The 19,078-nt window shown below is 33.8% G+C and overlaps 1 protein-coding gene and 1 long non-coding RNA gene across 2 annotated transcripts in view; one reads left to right on the top strand and one right to left on the bottom strand.

Moving 5' to 3' along the window:
- LOC135839797 (homeobox protein Nkx-2.1) overlaps positions 1-19,078 on the top strand; it is a 60,071-nt gene that overhangs the window by 6,024 nt on the left and 34,969 nt on the right. The gene's annotated exons all lie outside the window — the stretch shown is intronic.
- Positions 1-19,078, bottom strand: part of LOC135839807 (uncharacterized) — a 91,243-nt gene that overhangs the window by 47,332 nt on the left and 24,833 nt on the right. The window lies entirely within an intron of this gene.

Here is a 19,078-nt window from a genome sequence, read left to right as displayed (position 1 = left end):
TTTAAAAAGAATGTTTAATATTTTAATAAGGGTGTGATTTAATACCACGACAAAAAAGGGCGTCAGCACGACAAGCATAGGCACTTTCACGCCAGAAAAATCATTACCACGACTAAATTGGAAATTCCCGACAATAAAGAGCTTACCCCGACATAAAAGGTACTCCAACGACAAAATAATGTATCAAACGACGAATTAAAAAATTCACGACACTTTATTACTTTCAACTCCTATATAAGGCAATGCACGACAAAATTTTTCCATCAAAAACAGGCATTTCACCGACAGAATAAACGTTTAAAAAATATTAAAATGATACCAAAAAAACGAAGTAGGTCTGTAAAAAATTGCTGTTTATAGAAGTAATGTTTTGTGGACTTTGATGGGCGACCCCTCTTCCTCTTTTGACCTCAGAGGCGAACCAAAAGGGGGCCAAGGGGAGACAGTTTACCCCTCTTCGGTTCCGCAAAAGCAGGAAAAACTTGTGAAATAATGAAAAATTCAAGAAAGTTAGGAAAATACAAAAATTCCAACAATTTTTTAGTTTCCGTTTTCAAAAATTCAAATTTTTTACAATCATTGTATTTGAAGCATACGTTTCCAAAACGCACTAAGTCCATTTTCAAATATTCTGAGATTGCAAGGCCATCTAGCATAAAATTGCGGCCCAAAGTGGCTGATTTTTTGGTATGTTGTGCCCAAGGGTCTTGGCTACAACATATCAAAAAATCAGCAAATTTGGGCCATTTCTACGTTTCCAAATTGTACTAAGTACCATGCATTTCTTATCAATATTTTTTTGGACTTAGTGCGTTTTGGAAACGTACTTATGCTTCATTTAATTATTGTTCATTTGCCGACAAAATCTCCGATCTATCCTCAAAATTCTCATTTTTTCCCTAAGCTTTAGCCCTCGCTTCGTTTTGGCCAATTTAGTTCTCTTCTACTGAGTTACAATTTCACTCAAATTTTTTTGAAAGAAACCCTCAGTTGATTATTTGTCAAAATTTGTACAAAATATAATTGTAAATATTGTAATTGAACTGATAATATCGCACCTCGGGAGTTATAAGGTCACATCTCAAAAAAGTGAAATTTTACAGGAGAGTGATTTTCTTTTTTTTTTAAAACTTGATTCATTATTTTCATCAACTTATAATCAATTGTGAGGAATGAATAGCATGTCATTTTGAAGATTGGGTATCCTACCTTCATTTAGCATAAGAATATTTTGAAAAATAAAATCTTAAAGAGGAAATATTTCAATGTTTGGAAAACATTTTGAGTTATAACCTTTCATAAAAAGTGATCTGGAGGCGAAAAAAAGCGTCCAAAAAATTTTTCATGATAACAAAATTGTAGAGAATTAAATTTCCAATCGACATAATGTCGTTAGTTTTTTTCTAGAGTGCTTAGTTTTTGAGTTTTTCTCAAAAAACTAAAATTTCAATATATGTGCAAATTAATTTTTCTGAAAAATGTTCTATTTTAAAAATTTTTTGTTTTGGAACAAACCTACAAAAAATACACTCCTTGTGATTATTTTACATCTTAAAAACGTTCAACACTATCGAAACTGGTTTCTGACACTTTGTATGTGCGAATTTTACTCAAAGAAAGAGGAGTTTTTTGAGATGTGACCTTATAACTCCAAACAACTTGCAATGTTGTAGAAATTTTGAGTTAGGCCCTTTGCATTTTTTACATGATCTAAGCAGCATACCCGACTCAAAGTGTTATTTTTGGTTGCAGGGGGTCATGCAAACCCCAAAAATGCAAAAACATCAAAATTGATTTTTTTTGAGATGTGACCTTATAACTCCCGAGGTGCGATATTTTGTCGTGAATACTGCTTATCTCGTTATTAAATCGTAGTCGTTCATAAATACTTTATTGTCGGGCGTCATCTGGCGTGGAACTTCATTATTTTTCGTCGTTCATTCATCTTTTATGAACGAAAAAATGCTTGTCGTGATGACGCCCTTTTTCGTCGTGCAAAAAATATTTCCCCTTTTAATAATCAATTTCTGCTGCAAAAGATATCAAATTCTTGAAAATTGAAAACAATTTGTACATTTTTATCAGGAAACATAGATTTTATATACCTAGTTTTTCGCTTTCTTAATCTCAATGATTTTATTTCGGTCTCTGACCCTCATTGAATTTTTTCTCTCTCTCTCCCCTCTGTCCTGGAAACTTTGCGCCGTGTAAATTTTGTGCTAATCTGAGACCAAGAACTAGGATAGGTATCATACGATTTTTAAGTAGGGTATAAATTTAATGTAAGACCAATTTCTACATATATGAGACAATTTTATTAAAAATGTGCACTATAAAGTCAACAAAAAAGCAGACAAGAATGCACCAAGAAACCTGTATCGACATTTTTTCACCTATAAAAGTATACTGTATCAGAAAACAAATCGACTTGAAAGCAATATGTATACCTAAATAAATGTAGGGGGTCTGTTTTCGTGAATGCCTAAGTCAAAAATCGTAGGTATCCATACATAAATATCAAGTTTCACTATAGGTATAACTAGAACTACATAGAGGAACACAAACAATAACGGGGGCGTGTATCTACACCGTGAAACTTCACACTCAAATAATACCAATGGAATGGAGAACCCAACCTATATCCATTACCATTACATTAAATGGTAGCTAGCTGGAATAAGGAATTTCACATTCATTCATATCGAATTTCAATTCGATCTGCGGTAAACCTAAACCTATAGAGTGTGATTAGCCTACACTGACATGATTGGCCTTAAAATTTGAAATTCACAATAGTATTACCAATTGCTCTTTAATTCAGAGGCGTGACGAGGTGTTGTGTCAGGAGGGGGGGGGAGGGCTAAAATTTTCCCAATTCTTTTTCCGCCATGTTTTCACAATTCTTTACCCCATAACCCTCCAGTATTTTTCAAGATAATCAGACGGATAATGGTTCAGACAAATTTTTGGAAGGAGGAGTTAAAAACAAAAATGTTGAATAATTTTAAATGTTCAAAAAATCTTGTAACGAACGCCTCTAAATTTGGGTTTTATTCAAATGCGAATAGAGCGTGAAAATCGCGGTGAAAAAAATTAATAAAATCACTGCTAAGTTCGCGCGCGTTTCGCCGGCGAATTCAGCAGTGATTTTAAAAATTTTTTCTGTGCGAATTTACCTACAACTACAACATTTTTTTACAAGACTTGTCAATTACCATGCGATTTTCGCATTTGATTCGCCTCCCAATCGGATGAGAATTTAGATGCTTTCACGCGACCATTTTTTTGGGGGGGAGGGGGTGTTTTTAATTGCATGATTTTTACACCCGTCGCGTCGTGTGAGAGTTTCAAGTGTTGAATTTCAATGCATTTTTTTCGTGTTATTTACAAACTAAAATGAATTTTTCGTAATGATTTAGAATAAAGTTTTATTCTTTCAAGATTATATCAAACAATTTTTTTTGTGGTAATTTTTAATAAATTTTCTGGGTGATTTTTAGAATAATTTTTCTCCTGGTAATTTGGGATTTCATTTTTTTAATTCAACTTTGCCGATTTCGAACTGATTTCAAATTCGTTTTGCATCGAATTCAAATAAACTTTTTCTGAGTGATCACAAACAAATTTTTTCGTGATTATATTTCAATCGAATTTTTTCGAAAGCAATTTTTGATGTTTTTTTTTTTGTAATTTTTAGAATAAATTCCATTTACTCCCCCCCCCCCCCACAATAATGTAGAATTTCATTTCTTTATTTAAGTACTTAGTTGAGAATTTTTCGCGATGATTTCAGATTAATTTTCTGTAATTTTCTGTAATAGAAATAATTTTTGATGTAGGAGAACAACTCGGGAGAAAAACCAACAATAATTTCGTGTTGTTTTTTAGGCGTTTTTGTCCTTTGAAAATCAAATTCGAAAAGAGAATAAAACACTTTCGATTTTGCTCGAGCGAAGCGACTGCGAGGGCGAAACCTTCAGAAAATTCACTATTTGTGGGATACAAAAATATAATCTTCAATACAAGAAGTTTCAACGCCAAATGGTATTTTTGAATGATCTTTTTTCGTTATTTTGCACTTTTTTGCTCCGGTACCATCCCTGTGGGTATAGTTTTGGTTATGTTTCTTGAATTCATATTAATTTTTCATTCTAGAAAATTTTTTAAAAATTGCACAGTGGAATTCAAATCTGCCTGAGTGTGAAGCGAGTGCAAAAGCTCTGAAAAATTGATAACACGAAAAGTAAAATAATTTCTGTAAAAAGTTGATTTTCATAGCTTCGACATTTAAAAATTTTAACAATAGTTTTCCAGTAAATTATCATGGTTAAGTATACAAAAAAGGAATAAAGGCATGAGCGAGACAAAGGAAAAAGCTCTCGAAAATTCAAAATCATCAGTTTTTTTCAAAACATACCTAGGTAATTTTTAAATTTTCAAAAACAACCAATTTTGGCAAAAAATTTTTTTCTTTGGAAAATTTAAACCAAAACAACATTATTTTCGATGTGAGAAGTTAATTTTTTACTCTCTGATTTTTTTTTGGGGGGGTGTTTGTAATTTACTTGATTATTACACCCGTCGTGTGAGATTTAAATCGAGTTGGTAACGTCAAGTTTTTTAATTAGGTCTAAGAATTTTTTAATTTTGAAAGGGTCGTCTGGTATGAATAAGGATCTTTCATCTATTTGTAGGGATAGTCTGTGCTGATGTATAGAGGCTCCAGATCGGTTTGAAACCATCAGCTGTTGACTTGTCGAGGGGTCAAAAATAGGATAACAACTTTTCAACCTTTTATTTCAATACTCTCGTTTCATGGCCACTTTGTACTAACACAATCATTGTGATGACTGATGAGAAAAATACTTGTACAGTGCGAATAAAAGTAGAAGTATTTTTCACTTTTTCCTCGCGAATCTTCATTCATTTATAAGAAATAAAATGAATTTGATTTTTTTTTAAATTTGCCAAAAATTGAAAAATGAATTTCAGCTGCTGAAATTTTTGCTGGATTCCCTTTTGTTGTTTTTTCTGACTTTCTTCAAGAATTTAGACCACCCCTCCCCGACCATTGGAGGAATTTGCGGGAATCTTGAATTTTTGAGTTTGGCTCATCGAAAATTTGATAGAAAAAATGATTTTAAGCTGCCTAAGTCAAATTCCATGTCTTGGATATGGTTTTGAGCAGCTATGGAGCAAATTAAAATTTTGTTGGATGATTCAGGTCGTCTGAAAAAGATGAAATTTGGTGTTGGGAAGTCTATATTATTTACAGATTTGAAACAATTTCATTGCAAAAATTCGACTTTCTTGAAATTGTACCCAAATTGATCGTAATTCAGTAGTTCTCTTATAATAATTACGAGTGGTTTTATCTACCTATGCTTATATCAACATACTACGATGTGATGGATGTAGCCTGTATCTGATGACGAAGGTGCCACAACAACACGAATTTCGTCATAGGTAAATACGCAGTTTACACAGATGTACCTCATCTACTCGTACCTATCTTACCTTATTGAAGAATATAGGCAAGTACGCAAGGTTTGACGATATGGGTACACCACGCAATCAATAATTAATATTCATCTACTGTGCAGATACGATGAGTAAAGATCTCTACACACTATACACAGTCAGTATAGGAAAGGAACTGGTAGAGAGATGGTAATAATATAGTATATAATTCTTATACAATGAATAAAGAGCTTTAATGTCGCATGACACGGTAGCTCATCAACTAAAATCAACAAGTTACTAGACACGATAAAATCAACATTCGAATATCTAAATTTCTTCGTTAACAAGTTAAACATGAAAATATATAGATATACTGTACGTAGGACGAGGACGCCTCATCGCGATGAAACTTTTATAAATAACGAGTGTCAGAAATTCAATTCCATTGACGTACACACAGAATATTCAGCGTGCGGGTTTTTATTTACACAACACAAATCTGGTTTTTGGGGAGACGAGTATATAGTATCTGTATTCTGGTACAAGAGAGCTATGTAGAGAAGAGATGGCAGAAGACATAGCGCACAGCGCACAGGAGGAGGAGAGGTTTACTTCTTTAAACACGCCGAGAGTTTATCTTAATGGATTCTTAATGCTATGCATGGGGTTCGAAACTCTCCGTCTCGCTCTCGGGTATATAAGATGTAAATACGAGGTAGAATTTAAATTCGGTCGGGGTCTCGTCGTCCTAACCCCATCTTTACATTTCGGGCATATTTGCGGAACGCAAAACCGATGAATATAAACCCGTTTACTCATCGCGTCATTAAGCCTATACTGTAGGTTGGTACCTATAAGTATGGTATATAAATCTTATAACCCCTAAGTTTTCTTCCCAATAACAACAAGTTTCAGCCATTTTATTCATGAGAATTTCCTGCATTCTGCATTCTACGCTGTATTAACGAGTCGATAGAGACAAATGTTCCAAATGCTATATAAACGTCTCTTTGACGATACCAATTTATATTTTGACGAATTAAAAAAAATGCTTAAAATTTAGCTGAATTATGCTGGTTTTACCAATCAATTTATGGTAACATTCAATAACAGGAGGGGAGATAATAGAGGTCCTCAAAGAGGGAATATTTTCGAAAAAAATGAGGTTTTTTCGCTTCAAGTCTTACCCAACCAGCTTTGGGAAAATGGCACATTTCCAACATATACATAATGGATTTGAGATTTTGCGTCAACCTAGGCCGTTTTCATCGAAATCCAAGATCACTTTTAATGATCTACAGACTGAGCAGTTAAAAATTTTCAAATTGCTTATTTCAGGGTAAGCAAATTTCGAAAATTTCTTCCCAAAAGGGAAACTTTTGATTTTTTGGATATTTTTATCATGAAAAAACATCTTGCGCAGTTCGCAAGATCAACCGACTTTGCTCTAAATATACACCAGTAATTTACCAACATTTATCTCAGTAATTTACCAGACATTACTTAAAAATTTACCAATTTTTCAAAATGCGCGGAAGTACCCAAATTTACCGATTTAATGAATACGAAAAGTCGAAAACATCGACAAAATAAAATAGTCAATCATAAGTAGCCATCATATTACACTTTTATGAAATTGATTTTCAAATAATAATTAGCGTACTCATGAAGACGTAACCGTCACATTACAAGTGGAATAATATATCAGGAAAATTGTTGACAAAAAACAAAATTATTACCGAAATTTACCAATTTACCGAAATTTAGCTACTTACCAAAATTTACCAATTTACCTATTTACCGAAATTTACGTATTTACTGAAATTTACCTATTTGCCGAAATTTACCTATTTACCGAAATTTACCAATTTATCAATTTACCAAAATTTACCAATTTACCAAAATTTACCAATTTACCAAAATTTACCAATTTACCAAAATTTACCTATTTACCAAAATTTACCAATTTACCTAAATTTACCGATTTACCAAAATTTAGAGGTTTTTAATGGCTTAATTTTTATCCAGAATTGAAATTTAGCTATTTACTGAAATTTACCAATTTACCAACATTTACCAATTTACCAAAATTTACCAATTTACCAAAATTTACCTATTTACCAAAATTTACCAATTTACCAAAATTTACCAATTTACCAAAATTTACCAATTTACCAAAATTTACCAATTTACCAAAATTTACCAATTTACCAAAATTTACCGATTTACCAAAATTTACCAATTTACCAAAATTTACCAATTCACTAAAATTTACGAATTTATCAAAATTTATCAATTTACCAAAATTTACCATTTTACCAAAATTTACCAATTTACCAAAATTTACCAATTTACCAAAATTTACCAATTTACTAAAATTTACCAATTTACCAAAATTTACCTAAATTTACCTATTTACCCAAATTTGCCGATTTACCCAAATTTACCGATTTACCCAAATTTACCGATTTACCAAAATTTACGAATTTACCAAAATTTACGAATTTACCCAAATTTATTAATTTACCAAAATTTACGACTTTACCAAAATTTACGAATTTACCAAAAATTACCCCAGCAATTTACTAACATTTACCTCAGTAATTTACCAGACATTACCCACTAATTTACCAATTTTCCATTTTACCAAAAATTACCCCAGCAATTTACCAACATTCACCTCAGTAATTTATGAGACATTTCCTCACTAATTTACCAATTTTTTACCGAATTTTAATTACCCCAGTAATTTACTGTCAAAGGTTTTTACCAATTTACCAAAAATTACCCAAGCAATTTACCAAAATTTTCGACCAACTTTAATTACGAGTAATTCACCAAAAATAACTAATCATTTTATTTACTAAAAATTACTATTAATTAACAAAAAAAAAAAAAAAATTATCAAAATTTACTGGCTATTTACCAAAAACTTAATGTTTTTTGTTAAAACAAAAATTACACTAGAAATTTTTGAAAAATTTTGATTTTTTATGGCAAAAAAATTTTGGACGGATAAAATTAACAAAAAAATTAACAAAAAAATCAACAAAAAATTTTCTCCTCTTGACTCGCGCGGGATTCGAACACCCGACCTTCGGCGTACCAATCTGCAACCTACACACCCTAACCACCCCATCTGTTTGTTGGGGGTGAGCCGTTTGCGAGATATAAGGGTTTACACAAATTTCTGCTTATCCATAACGTTGAAACACACTTAAACGTTCATATCTCGTAAACGGCTGAATCGATTTCGACCAAATTAAAAATTTCTCTAGTTCAGTATCAAAGCAATATTTTGCCATCATCAGTTTCCACTTAAAGTTCGGAGCTTTTGAGTTCAGCGTGACACAAATTTATACATAAATTGATATATAAACTTATATATAAATATATATATAGCCGCATACAGGTAAACTCATAACGTTTTGTATAAAATACAAACTCACGTCCCACCTGTAACTTCGTTGCTGTGCATGCGCTCGACGCGTCACCCCATAGGCCTGATAGTACTCGATGTTAGGCCGCGTTATATTCGTTAACTTGATTTTTGAGTGACCTGTGGAGAGGTATCTCATTGCCAAAACATCAATTTTTCAGAAAAGCTTTTTTTTAAAAGTCCCTTACGTCTCTGTTTTTCGCAAATAGCTTTTTTACAAAGCATCCCACAGAAAAATAACCAGCTCTGAGCAGAAAGAAAATTTTATTCTCTACAATTTTCTTCAGTGCATTTTTTTCCTAGGATGCATACTTTTCCCATAAAATCACTGTTTAGACTGAAAAACACGAAAATTCGGACCTGTATAATCAACTCTAAATTAAAATTGAGCAGTCAAAAATTTATTTTAGACGATTTTTGACCACGCCATGTGAAAGAGGACATCTTCAACCACCAAAATCACTAAAAAGAACGTAAAAAACGTAAAAAATGATTCTTGGCAATAAATACCTTTTCCTCATGTCCTTGTACATAATACTTAGGCTATGCACTCATTTGAAAATTGAGTCAAAAGAGAAAGTGTATAAACGGCAATCTCACGTCCCTGCTCAAACTTTGCCAGTAGACTCCCCACACCTTGTAGATTCATATGGCACCTCATCGAAAAGTCACGTCCTAAAAAGGTTACGAGTTTGTCAAAACGTTATGAGTTTGCTGGTTAATCTATAAAAAAGTTACGAGTTTACCCCCTAGAATATTTATAAATAAATATATATATAGATTTAAACTTAGTCATTGTGGTGCCCGTTTTAAGTATACGTAGTCATTGTGGTGCCCGGTTTTGGGCTTGTGGCGCCCAAATCGGGCACCACAAGGTCTTTTTATATAAAACGATGTAGAATTTGATGAAATGCACTCTAAGGTGAAAAAAAAAATTTTGAGGCAGGCACCACAAGTACCAAGTTTATATAACGGGCACCACTATGACTAAAAACCTTAAAAAAAATAAACTGCTCCAAAACACCTTTATCATACATATATATATGATCCTCTATGTACGCGGGCACCACAATTACCATAAAAGACCCGGGCACCACAAGGTACTAGGTACGTGTATTCATAAACTTATCTCGTTTTGCGCCATATGTCTTATCGTGATCAGCACACTCCAAAACCTCAAGAAAACCCACCCCCACCCAATTCCTCAACCATCATGACAAATACAATACCTTACTTTTCCGTTTCCGGCAAAGTCGGTAAAAAGCTGGTCAAAAAACCACTCTTGAGGTGTCCCCTCTAGAATGGGCTCAAATGTGGATAAATTCGTTAAACACATCGAGCATAACACACAACTCGATTTTCAGCTGTCCAACTTCATATTCACGTCTTCTGGAGCAAATTAAAAATTCTGGAGAAATTAAACAATCGCGCTGGAGGCTCCAGAATGGCTGGAAATGATGAAATTTGGATTTGGTGAATTGATATCAGTATTAGGACTTATTTTGGCTATTTTTACTGATCAAGTACGTACTTCTTTGAAAAAAGCATAAATCACCAAAAACAGTCGCCAAATATTGAGATAATGAAGTTGGGCAGCTGAAAATTTGGTTTCGGGGGTTTTAGACCATGCTCTTTCCAAAAATCGCGGTCCCCTTCAAATCAGAGGTGGACAGTGGACACCTCAAGAGGTTTCCTTGTGAATATTTTTGACAAATTTGAGTAAAAAGCAAGACATTTAAACTCTGTTAAAAGGCGAGAACTTTTGTCAATTTTAGAAATTTCTGATCAATAAGTGAGACTTTGGGGTAATTTTATGAAAAAAAATGAGTCTTCATGAGTTTTCAGAAATTTTGCTGAAAATATGATAACCTAATTTTTGTCAAAAAGCAAGTGCTTTCACAATTTTGGAAAAAAAACAGCACTTTCTTGGCAATTATTATTCCTAAGTAACTGTGACCTTTTCTGACAAAAGGGACCACAAGCCGGATTTTTCATTTTCAATTTTTTGGCCATTTTGAAAACTAGACATCATACCGAGTCGAATAAGACCAATCCCAGCCTCCTAGCTCATTTTTTCTCACCTTTTTTCATTACTTGAAGTTGAAGGATTGAAAAACAAGATTTTGAGAAAAACGCATTTGAAGAAAAAAATATATGAAAACTGATAATGTGATGTTTTCCGAGAAAAGGTACATAATGTTCCAAAAAATAGATTCTGGTACGTGAAAGTGCGTAGAATAACATGGAATAAGTTGAATTTACGATAAGAACACGTTTACATTATAAAAACGTAAAAAAATAAGAAAAAAAATTTTAAAAAAATTGAAATTTTTTTCGATTTTTACTTTCTTTTGCAAATGTATCGAAAACTAAGCCTCCTAGAAAAAAAACTAATGACATTAAATCGATTGGAAATTTAATTCTCTACAATTTTCCTCGACATAATTTTTCCGTAGAATGCTTTGTTCCGCCTCCAGAGAGCTTGAAAGTTTTGAGCGCTCAAATTTTCGACTGACACTAACTTCAAAATGCGCTTTCAACACATTTTTTGGCCAAATTACGTGTTGTGGCTGTGTCACATGACAGTTCACATGTCAAACCACCGAAATCCGCGAAAAAACAATTTTTTAAAATTTTGACTTATCTTTACATTTTTGCCTCTGCTGTAATAGTATATTACACCATAAGGGGCGAAAGTGGACGTTTTAACGACGAGTATTGTTCACTGAGCGAGCCGAAGGCGAGTGAAGTGGACGAGTTTACTGAACGAACCGAAGGTGAGGGAAGTAACTGCTACCGAACGAGCGAAGCGAGTGAGGTAGCAAAAGTTTGCTGATCGAGCCGAAGGCGAGTGAAGCAAAATTTACTCGTCGTTAAAAAGTTCACTCTCACACCTTATAATGTAAGATATTTTACATATAACATACATATAATACGTATCATTACAACGTTGTTATTCGATGCAAAAACTGGAACATTCTGAGCGAGTAAATAAGAAGAGGAATGAATCTCTATCCGGGAGGTAATCTAAATTTTGGATACTCCCTAGGGAGATAATCTAAAATTTTGCGATTTGGCAACACTGCTATGTTTACATTATACTGCTACGAAAGAACGCGTTGCCCCAACACCCCAAAAAAAAATTCAACAAAAATGGAGAACCATCCTCCTCCCCCTCCCACCTCGCCCTTCCGTTTGTATTCCTTATATAATTTCGGCTACATAATTTATCTGCGAGTAGGTAACGCGTTACTTTCGTAGCATGTATAATGTAAACACGTTATCGGACCGTACGTACGTCGCGTCGGCCGTTCAGCTTAACAACTAGGTACAGCCACATGTTACAGGTTTGAGGTTGCAAACTGAATCGGTGAATCGAACTTCAGACCATTGTAGTAAATAATTGTGATTTAATTAGTGAATTTTGACGTGCGTGAATTACTTAAAATGAATATTCGATTAACAATGGTGAACGATACGGTCACAAAATACATTTCACTTTAGAATTGTTGAGTTTTGATAGTAAATAAATCGTATGTACATTCACGATAAATGTTTAGGTAAATGAAACCTCTTTTGAAAATTATCTTCACATGTTCATTAAAATTTAGTTGAATTCAAAACAAAACGTATGTATTAGTAGGTATTCCCACAATCTGCGGCAGGCGGCAGTCATTTTTGCACCTCACAACAACGTTGTACTGATAAGTATCATATGTATGTTATATGTAAAATATATTATTCAATTAGGAAGATAGAGTACGCGATCATAAACGAGTGAGATACAACACTCGGCTACGCCTCGTGTTGTATTTAGCACTCGTTTGTAATCACGCACTTTATCTCCCTAGTTGCATAATATACTATTACATTACGAATTATAAGAAAGTATACGCATTCGTCGCTGCTAGTATGTGGGGACCATGGTATTCAGTTGAGTCTTGAGTCTCTGCAGAATGCAGAGTATAATATTGTGCAAGTTATTAATTTTAATTACATGGGTAATGAAATATGTAAGATAAATAAATCGTTATTCAAACAAAATTCGAACAAACACAGCACATGCACATGACGAAAGAACTGACCATAACCACACACTTTTGACTTCACAAACAACAAAATAATTCAATGCTTGATTAACGCAAAACCCAGAAAAATCTCAATAATCTCATAACAATGTGTTACTCATGTAAGCCTACTCGCGTTTGTTATCTTTTCGATAGGTTTCGGCTTGTGTTTGGTTAACGCGGGTGGAAAACTTCTGTACGTGTTTAGTTGACGCGGGTCGAAAGTGCCGGGATGAAAAGAGGGCTTTTCGCCCCGCATAGAAGGGGCGAAAGTGTGTACTTTCTTATCATGAGTAATGTAAAAAAACTTTTTCCGACTTGTGGTCCCTTTTGTCAGAACAGGTCACCTACCTGCAATTTTTGGTCGAAAAGCGATATCTTTTTCCCTTTTTTTTCCAATTTTTATAGCTAAAAAAAAACACACAACTTTTATAAGCATTCTTGTCAATTTTTGGCAAAAAGGAAGACATTTTCAATTCGGAATTACCCGCATCAAAAAAAACGACAAACTTGATAATTTTTTGAAAAAGCGAGAATTTTTGGAAAATTTGACAAAAAAAATTAACTTTGGCAAGAAAAAAATAATTATGTTTTGGAAATTTCTGGCCAAAAAGTGAGACTTTTGGGAAGCTTTTGGGTGAATTTTGGAAAAAAGTGAGGTTCGTTGACAGTTTTGTTAAGAAGCGTCATTTTTATCCATTTTTTCCAAAAAACTGAACTTCTTGACAATTAGATACCTATTGACAAAAAAATCTTTTTTTTTATTGTTTAGTGAAAAAACCACATTTTTAGCATTTTTAGGAAAAAAAACCAGACCTTTGGGAATATTAATTTTTCAAAAAATATTGATAATTTAGAGAGTTTTTTGCGAAAAAGCGACAATTTTTACGTAAGTAGCAAAAATTCTAGAATAATTGGCCATTTTGACAAAAGCCAAGATTTTTTGCTATTTTTACCAGAAAGCGAGACTTTGATTATTTTAACAAAAAGCAGGGTTTTCCACTGTAACGATGAAAAGACAGTGGAGCCAGTTGAAAAATAAGAATAAAAAAGTGTTTACCTAAAATTATTCACTCGTTGTTATCATCATCAACATTTTATTTTCTTCAAGATAATTATATTATTATGTATATGACAAATGATTGAAAAAGTACCAAAAGCTACTTTTATAAACTCTAGTCTAGTAATTTAGACTTCAGTCGCTTGCAAAGTAACCCCGTAATGACCCCTTCTTTGAATAAATGAACGAGTTGAATTTGAATTTGAATTTGAAACTCGAATTTAACATCTTTGTAACAATTTTGATCGATTAAGGTGTATAATGTATATGTATTTTGAAAATTTGTTTGTGCTGGTACGAGTTCAAAAGTTCTTCTCAAGGATTAGATACCTACCTACTATTTTCTGAAAAAAGTTGAAAATTTGGGTTTTGAACTGACAAAAAAATATTTTTGAGGTCCCTGATTCGATTAATTCGAGGTGACGACGGGTGAACCCGAGTGAAAAATCGATTCAACTTATTAATAATTTCAAAAACCTGATTTCTATATGTCAGAATTGTTGAAATTTTTAAAATCGAACTACCCTCATGGGGCTTAATTTGGGGTTTTGGGGTAAAAATCACGTGAAAAATCAAAATCAGTGCCAGATTTTCATATACCAACGTCAAAATTTTTGAAATTTTGAACATCGAACTGCCCTGAATTGGGGCATGATTATTAGGGTTTAGAGGGGAACGAATTGAAATCAGCGACTCGACTTCGGAAAACCCTGCAGAAATCCACATCATTTTTGAAGTTTTAAAAGTTGATCCTCCCTGTGGGGTTTCAGTTTTGGAATAGTTATACGATTGAAATGTGTGCAAAAGTCGTAAGCTGATCGCTGCATCAGAGAAGTGAAGTTCGTTAATTTCCAGCTAGATGAGTTATTTAGGTAGTTCAACTCTCACTGATCTGTTATAGGAGAAAGAACAAATTTTAGTAGGTATTAGGCTGTTCTTGTGGGTAATCTGCAGCAGCCCCTTGAAAATTCATTACTCCTTGTACGAGATGAACGAAACTAATATCTGTTCGAAAATGATCCCTGACTGACCATCTACTGCTTATATTCCATTTCGATATGGGCAGTTCTGCCTTCTTCGAGGACAATAACAGTGAATATATCGTATATAGAAGCGTGAATCAAGTTGAAAAACTCGGCCACATCGAGCATTATAGACTGTTTATTGAATCAGCATCATTCAGCAGCGTGTACGATGTGGCTGTCGGTGAGATGTTACACGAATTATCTGCACTCTTCGCCAAAGTATACGCACAGTACACAGTACACAGTACACGGTGTCATAATGTACACGATATAGTGCGAAAGTGTGAAGAAATAAAGAAAAGTGTACATATACGTATATATAGAGAGAGAGGAGAGAGTGGCGAACTACGTTCGGGTGTCTTTTGTTATGACACATGTGAGAAAAGGGTGTCATTTACAAGGGATTCGGCCACGCGTTTGTCATTGTTTCACTAAACGGTACGTTTTAGCGGGCACAATTGCGTTTTGAAGCTGTTGGTGACACCGCGCCTAATTTCTAATATGTGTCGTCGTGTATATCATAGTCATAGCCATAGCCATATCCATAGTCAACCATACATAGGCTACCATACACCACAGATATGATGATGATGCTGGGAGAGGGGAAGCAGACATGCAGGATTGTTTAATTAGGACTCGTGTGTGTATATGTATTACTGTGAGCCACCGCCGTTCCATATTTTTGCGCGATATTATGATAATTATTATTATTACCATAATGACATAATAGACGCGTTACTACGTAGTATATACGAAACGCCTACAATCTCCGCGATACATCTTATATACTACGATAATATGTTCTACCCTTTGGACGAGACGAGACGAGACGAACGAGGAACGACGTTCGCAGTAATGCAACGATAACCAGCGTGTCACCCCTACGGTTATACTCCTATTCTCGTATACAATTGTACAAAAAGAAGAAGAAAAAAAAACATCTTTCACTTTATTTAAAACTACCCCGTTATTTGTCAAAAGCATCCCTTCTTTAATATTTACAATCGAGCGCGAGGCGCGACCGCCGCGACACCTTGTTGTATATTATATTTTTTAATTTGAATATTCTCAATCATATTGCTGCGTGAATCGTAGCGTAGCACCCTCTCAGCATACTACGTTGTTGACCTGCACTGTTGAAATTATTGAAATACTGTGCTGAGTATGTCTATGTCATCATTTGTCTCGTATGTTGAAAGGCGACAAAATATGTTTATTTGGTCCAAAGATTAAATTAGCGTAGTTTATGGTTCAATTAATATTATTCCCTAAAAAATGATGAAAATCGATTCTGGAACTAATCATCTCCACTGAGCTGACCGAATTTCACAATTTCCAGATTTCCAGTCATTCTCAAGCCTTCGACACCATTTTTGATTTTTCTACAATTCAAAAATTTCTGGACCGACCTTTTTTTTCAAAGACGCTTATTTCATATTTAATGGTCCGGCATATGAGAATAGGGATAATTCACCCCCCCCCCCCACGACCCTCTGAGACAACTTCTTTCTTACAGGAGACATCCCATAAGGAACATTTTAAAGCCAACTAGCCAAAAAAAAAAAGATAGCCTTACTAACAAAATGGCGGCCATTTTGATTCACAGGTAAGCCGAAATCGCATGATTTTGCTTTCCAACATAGGACTCGTACGAAATTTTTCAAACTGGACAAAGCTAGACCGAAAGAGAGTACAAAAATTCATCACCAGTCAAAATTTCAAGTCCTAAAGTGTATTTTTTGATTTTTGGTGAATTTTTGAAAATCTTTAGGTACGTCAAAAAACGAGAAAAAATCAAAATTTCACCAAATTGACTTAGGAAGCTGAAATTTGGCATAAACTTCATTTTCGACCTGCCAAACCGATTGGAAACGATTTCAAACCGTTTTGAGCAATTCTGGAGCTTCCAGTAGATTTTTGAAACTTGAAATTTCCACAAAATTTTGATCAGATGAAGTTGGAAATCCGAAATTCACGCTCCAATCCAACTTTAACACGCTATTAAGTCGATTTCTGGTGGGTTTGGGTTATTTTGGAGCCTCCAGCGACTTTCTGAAAATTCTTGGAGCCTCCAGCAGATTTTTGAAACTCGAAATTTCCACAAAATTTCATCAAAAAATGCAATTCAAAAGCCGAAATTCATTCTGTAAACTAATTTCAATACGGTATGAAGTCTACTGGAAGTGGATTTCAAGTAGTTTTGGAGCCTCCAGCGACTTTCTGAAAGCTACTGGAGCCTCCAGTATATTTTTGAAACTTGAAATTTCTACAAAATTCATCAAATGAGGTAGAAAAGCCAAAATTCACTCTACACATTTTTTGTCATTTTTTTAAAAACAGAAGTACCTATCTACAACTCCGCTGGAGGCTCCAAAACGGATTAAAATTGCCTGAACCCGACTTCGAAATAAAGTAAAAAATGGGGGTGTAAACTGAATTCCACCTTTCTAAAATCTACCTCATACATACGGATGAAGCGAAAGGATAATTTTTCAAATTTTCAATGAAATTATGAAATCGATGGATTAAAATATGTTTCAGACTGGAATACACCAATATTGAAAAAATTGCAAGATGTTTAACGAAATTTCAAAATGAAAGGCAGCCATTTTTCAAGCACTTGATGCATTCTTGGGGGGAGGGAGGAGGTGTCAATAATTTACACGTCAATCATTCGTTTTTTTATGTTTTTAGATGTTTTAAGATTTTTTCGGAGGGGGTGTCAGAGCAAACTTTTTTTTAGCACCCCCTCCCCAACTTTTTAAATGAAAAAAAATCAGGTTTTGGCCGATGAAGTTTACACTTTTTTTTTACATTTTTTAAAAGGAAGTTTTGAAATGACCAACATCCAACAGCTCTCACCTGACATTAAAAAATGTATGAATTTAAGTGCCTACTTACTCTGAAGAACTATGAAAAAAATTAGAAACATCGATAAGTAGGTAGTTGAATTCAATGAAAGAAAAAACCATTCTTAATTCAGAATTGGTACATAAGTAGGTAGGTATAGGTATTAGGTAATCCAAAATCAAAAATTCGCATTTTTTTTTGGTTTTCTCCTGTTTTTTCGAGCTTTTTAAAAGTTTTTGATGTTTGAAAATTAAATTCAAGAAGAGAAGAAAACATTTCACTGCAGCCAGTGAAACGAAGGGGCAAAAGTTTTGGAAAATTTTCCTATTTTCCCGGAGCAAAACGAGCGTAAAAGCTTTTGAAAATTTGCAATTTGAGGAGTACCAAAATAATAATTTTGAACTTGAGAAATTTCAACGAAAATTTTCGTGTTTTTGAACGGTTGTATGAATGAAATTTTGCAACTTTATTTGGTGTACCTAATAGTAAAATCAAGCTAACTAGTTTTCGCGCCATTTTCAGCAAATTTTTGGCGATTTCTGGTAAAAATTTAGGCTTTTTCGCAACTTTAACGACTTTTTGGACACCTCATCATAGACACCCTGAAGTTCTTAAACGTTGAAAAAAATGCATTCCTGTTTTTCAGAAATGAACTTACAGCAGAGGAAAGAAATTATTCAAAATCCCACAAAAAAGGGAAATTTATTGAAAATTCAAAATCTGATTAAAAAAAAAGTACCTAGAACTTTTTGATAAAATTCTTGAAAAGCAGGACAAAAGCAGGACTTTTAGTTTGCAGAGAAAATTTCGACTTTGTAACTCTATTTCAGGAAATTTTTTGAAGATCAAGTTTCAAAAATCTGCTGGAGCCTCCAAAAATTTCCAAAAAGTCGCTGGAGGCTCTAAAATGACTTAAACTCACCAGCAGTCAACTTAATAACGTGTTTAAGCTGAAGTGTAGGGTGAATTTCGGATTTCCAACTTCATTTTGATGAAATTTTGTGGAAATTTTCAAGTTTCAAAAATCTGCTGGAGGCTCCAGAACGGCTCAGAATGGTTTGAAACCATTTCCAATCGGCTTGGCAGGTCAAATATGGGATATATTCTAAATTTCAGGTTTCTGGGTCTATTTGGTAAAATTTTGATTTTTTTCTCGTTTTTGGCTTGAATTTGA

Source organism: Planococcus citri, chromosome 1, assembly GCF_950023065.1.
Source record: "Planococcus citri chromosome 1, ihPlaCitr1.1, whole genome shotgun sequence".
NCBI classification, from domain to species: Eukaryota; Metazoa; Arthropoda; class Insecta; order Hemiptera; family Pseudococcidae; genus Planococcus; species Planococcus citri.
Note: the sequence above shows the minus strand (reverse complement) of the source record. Positions and strands in the feature narration are given on the sequence as shown.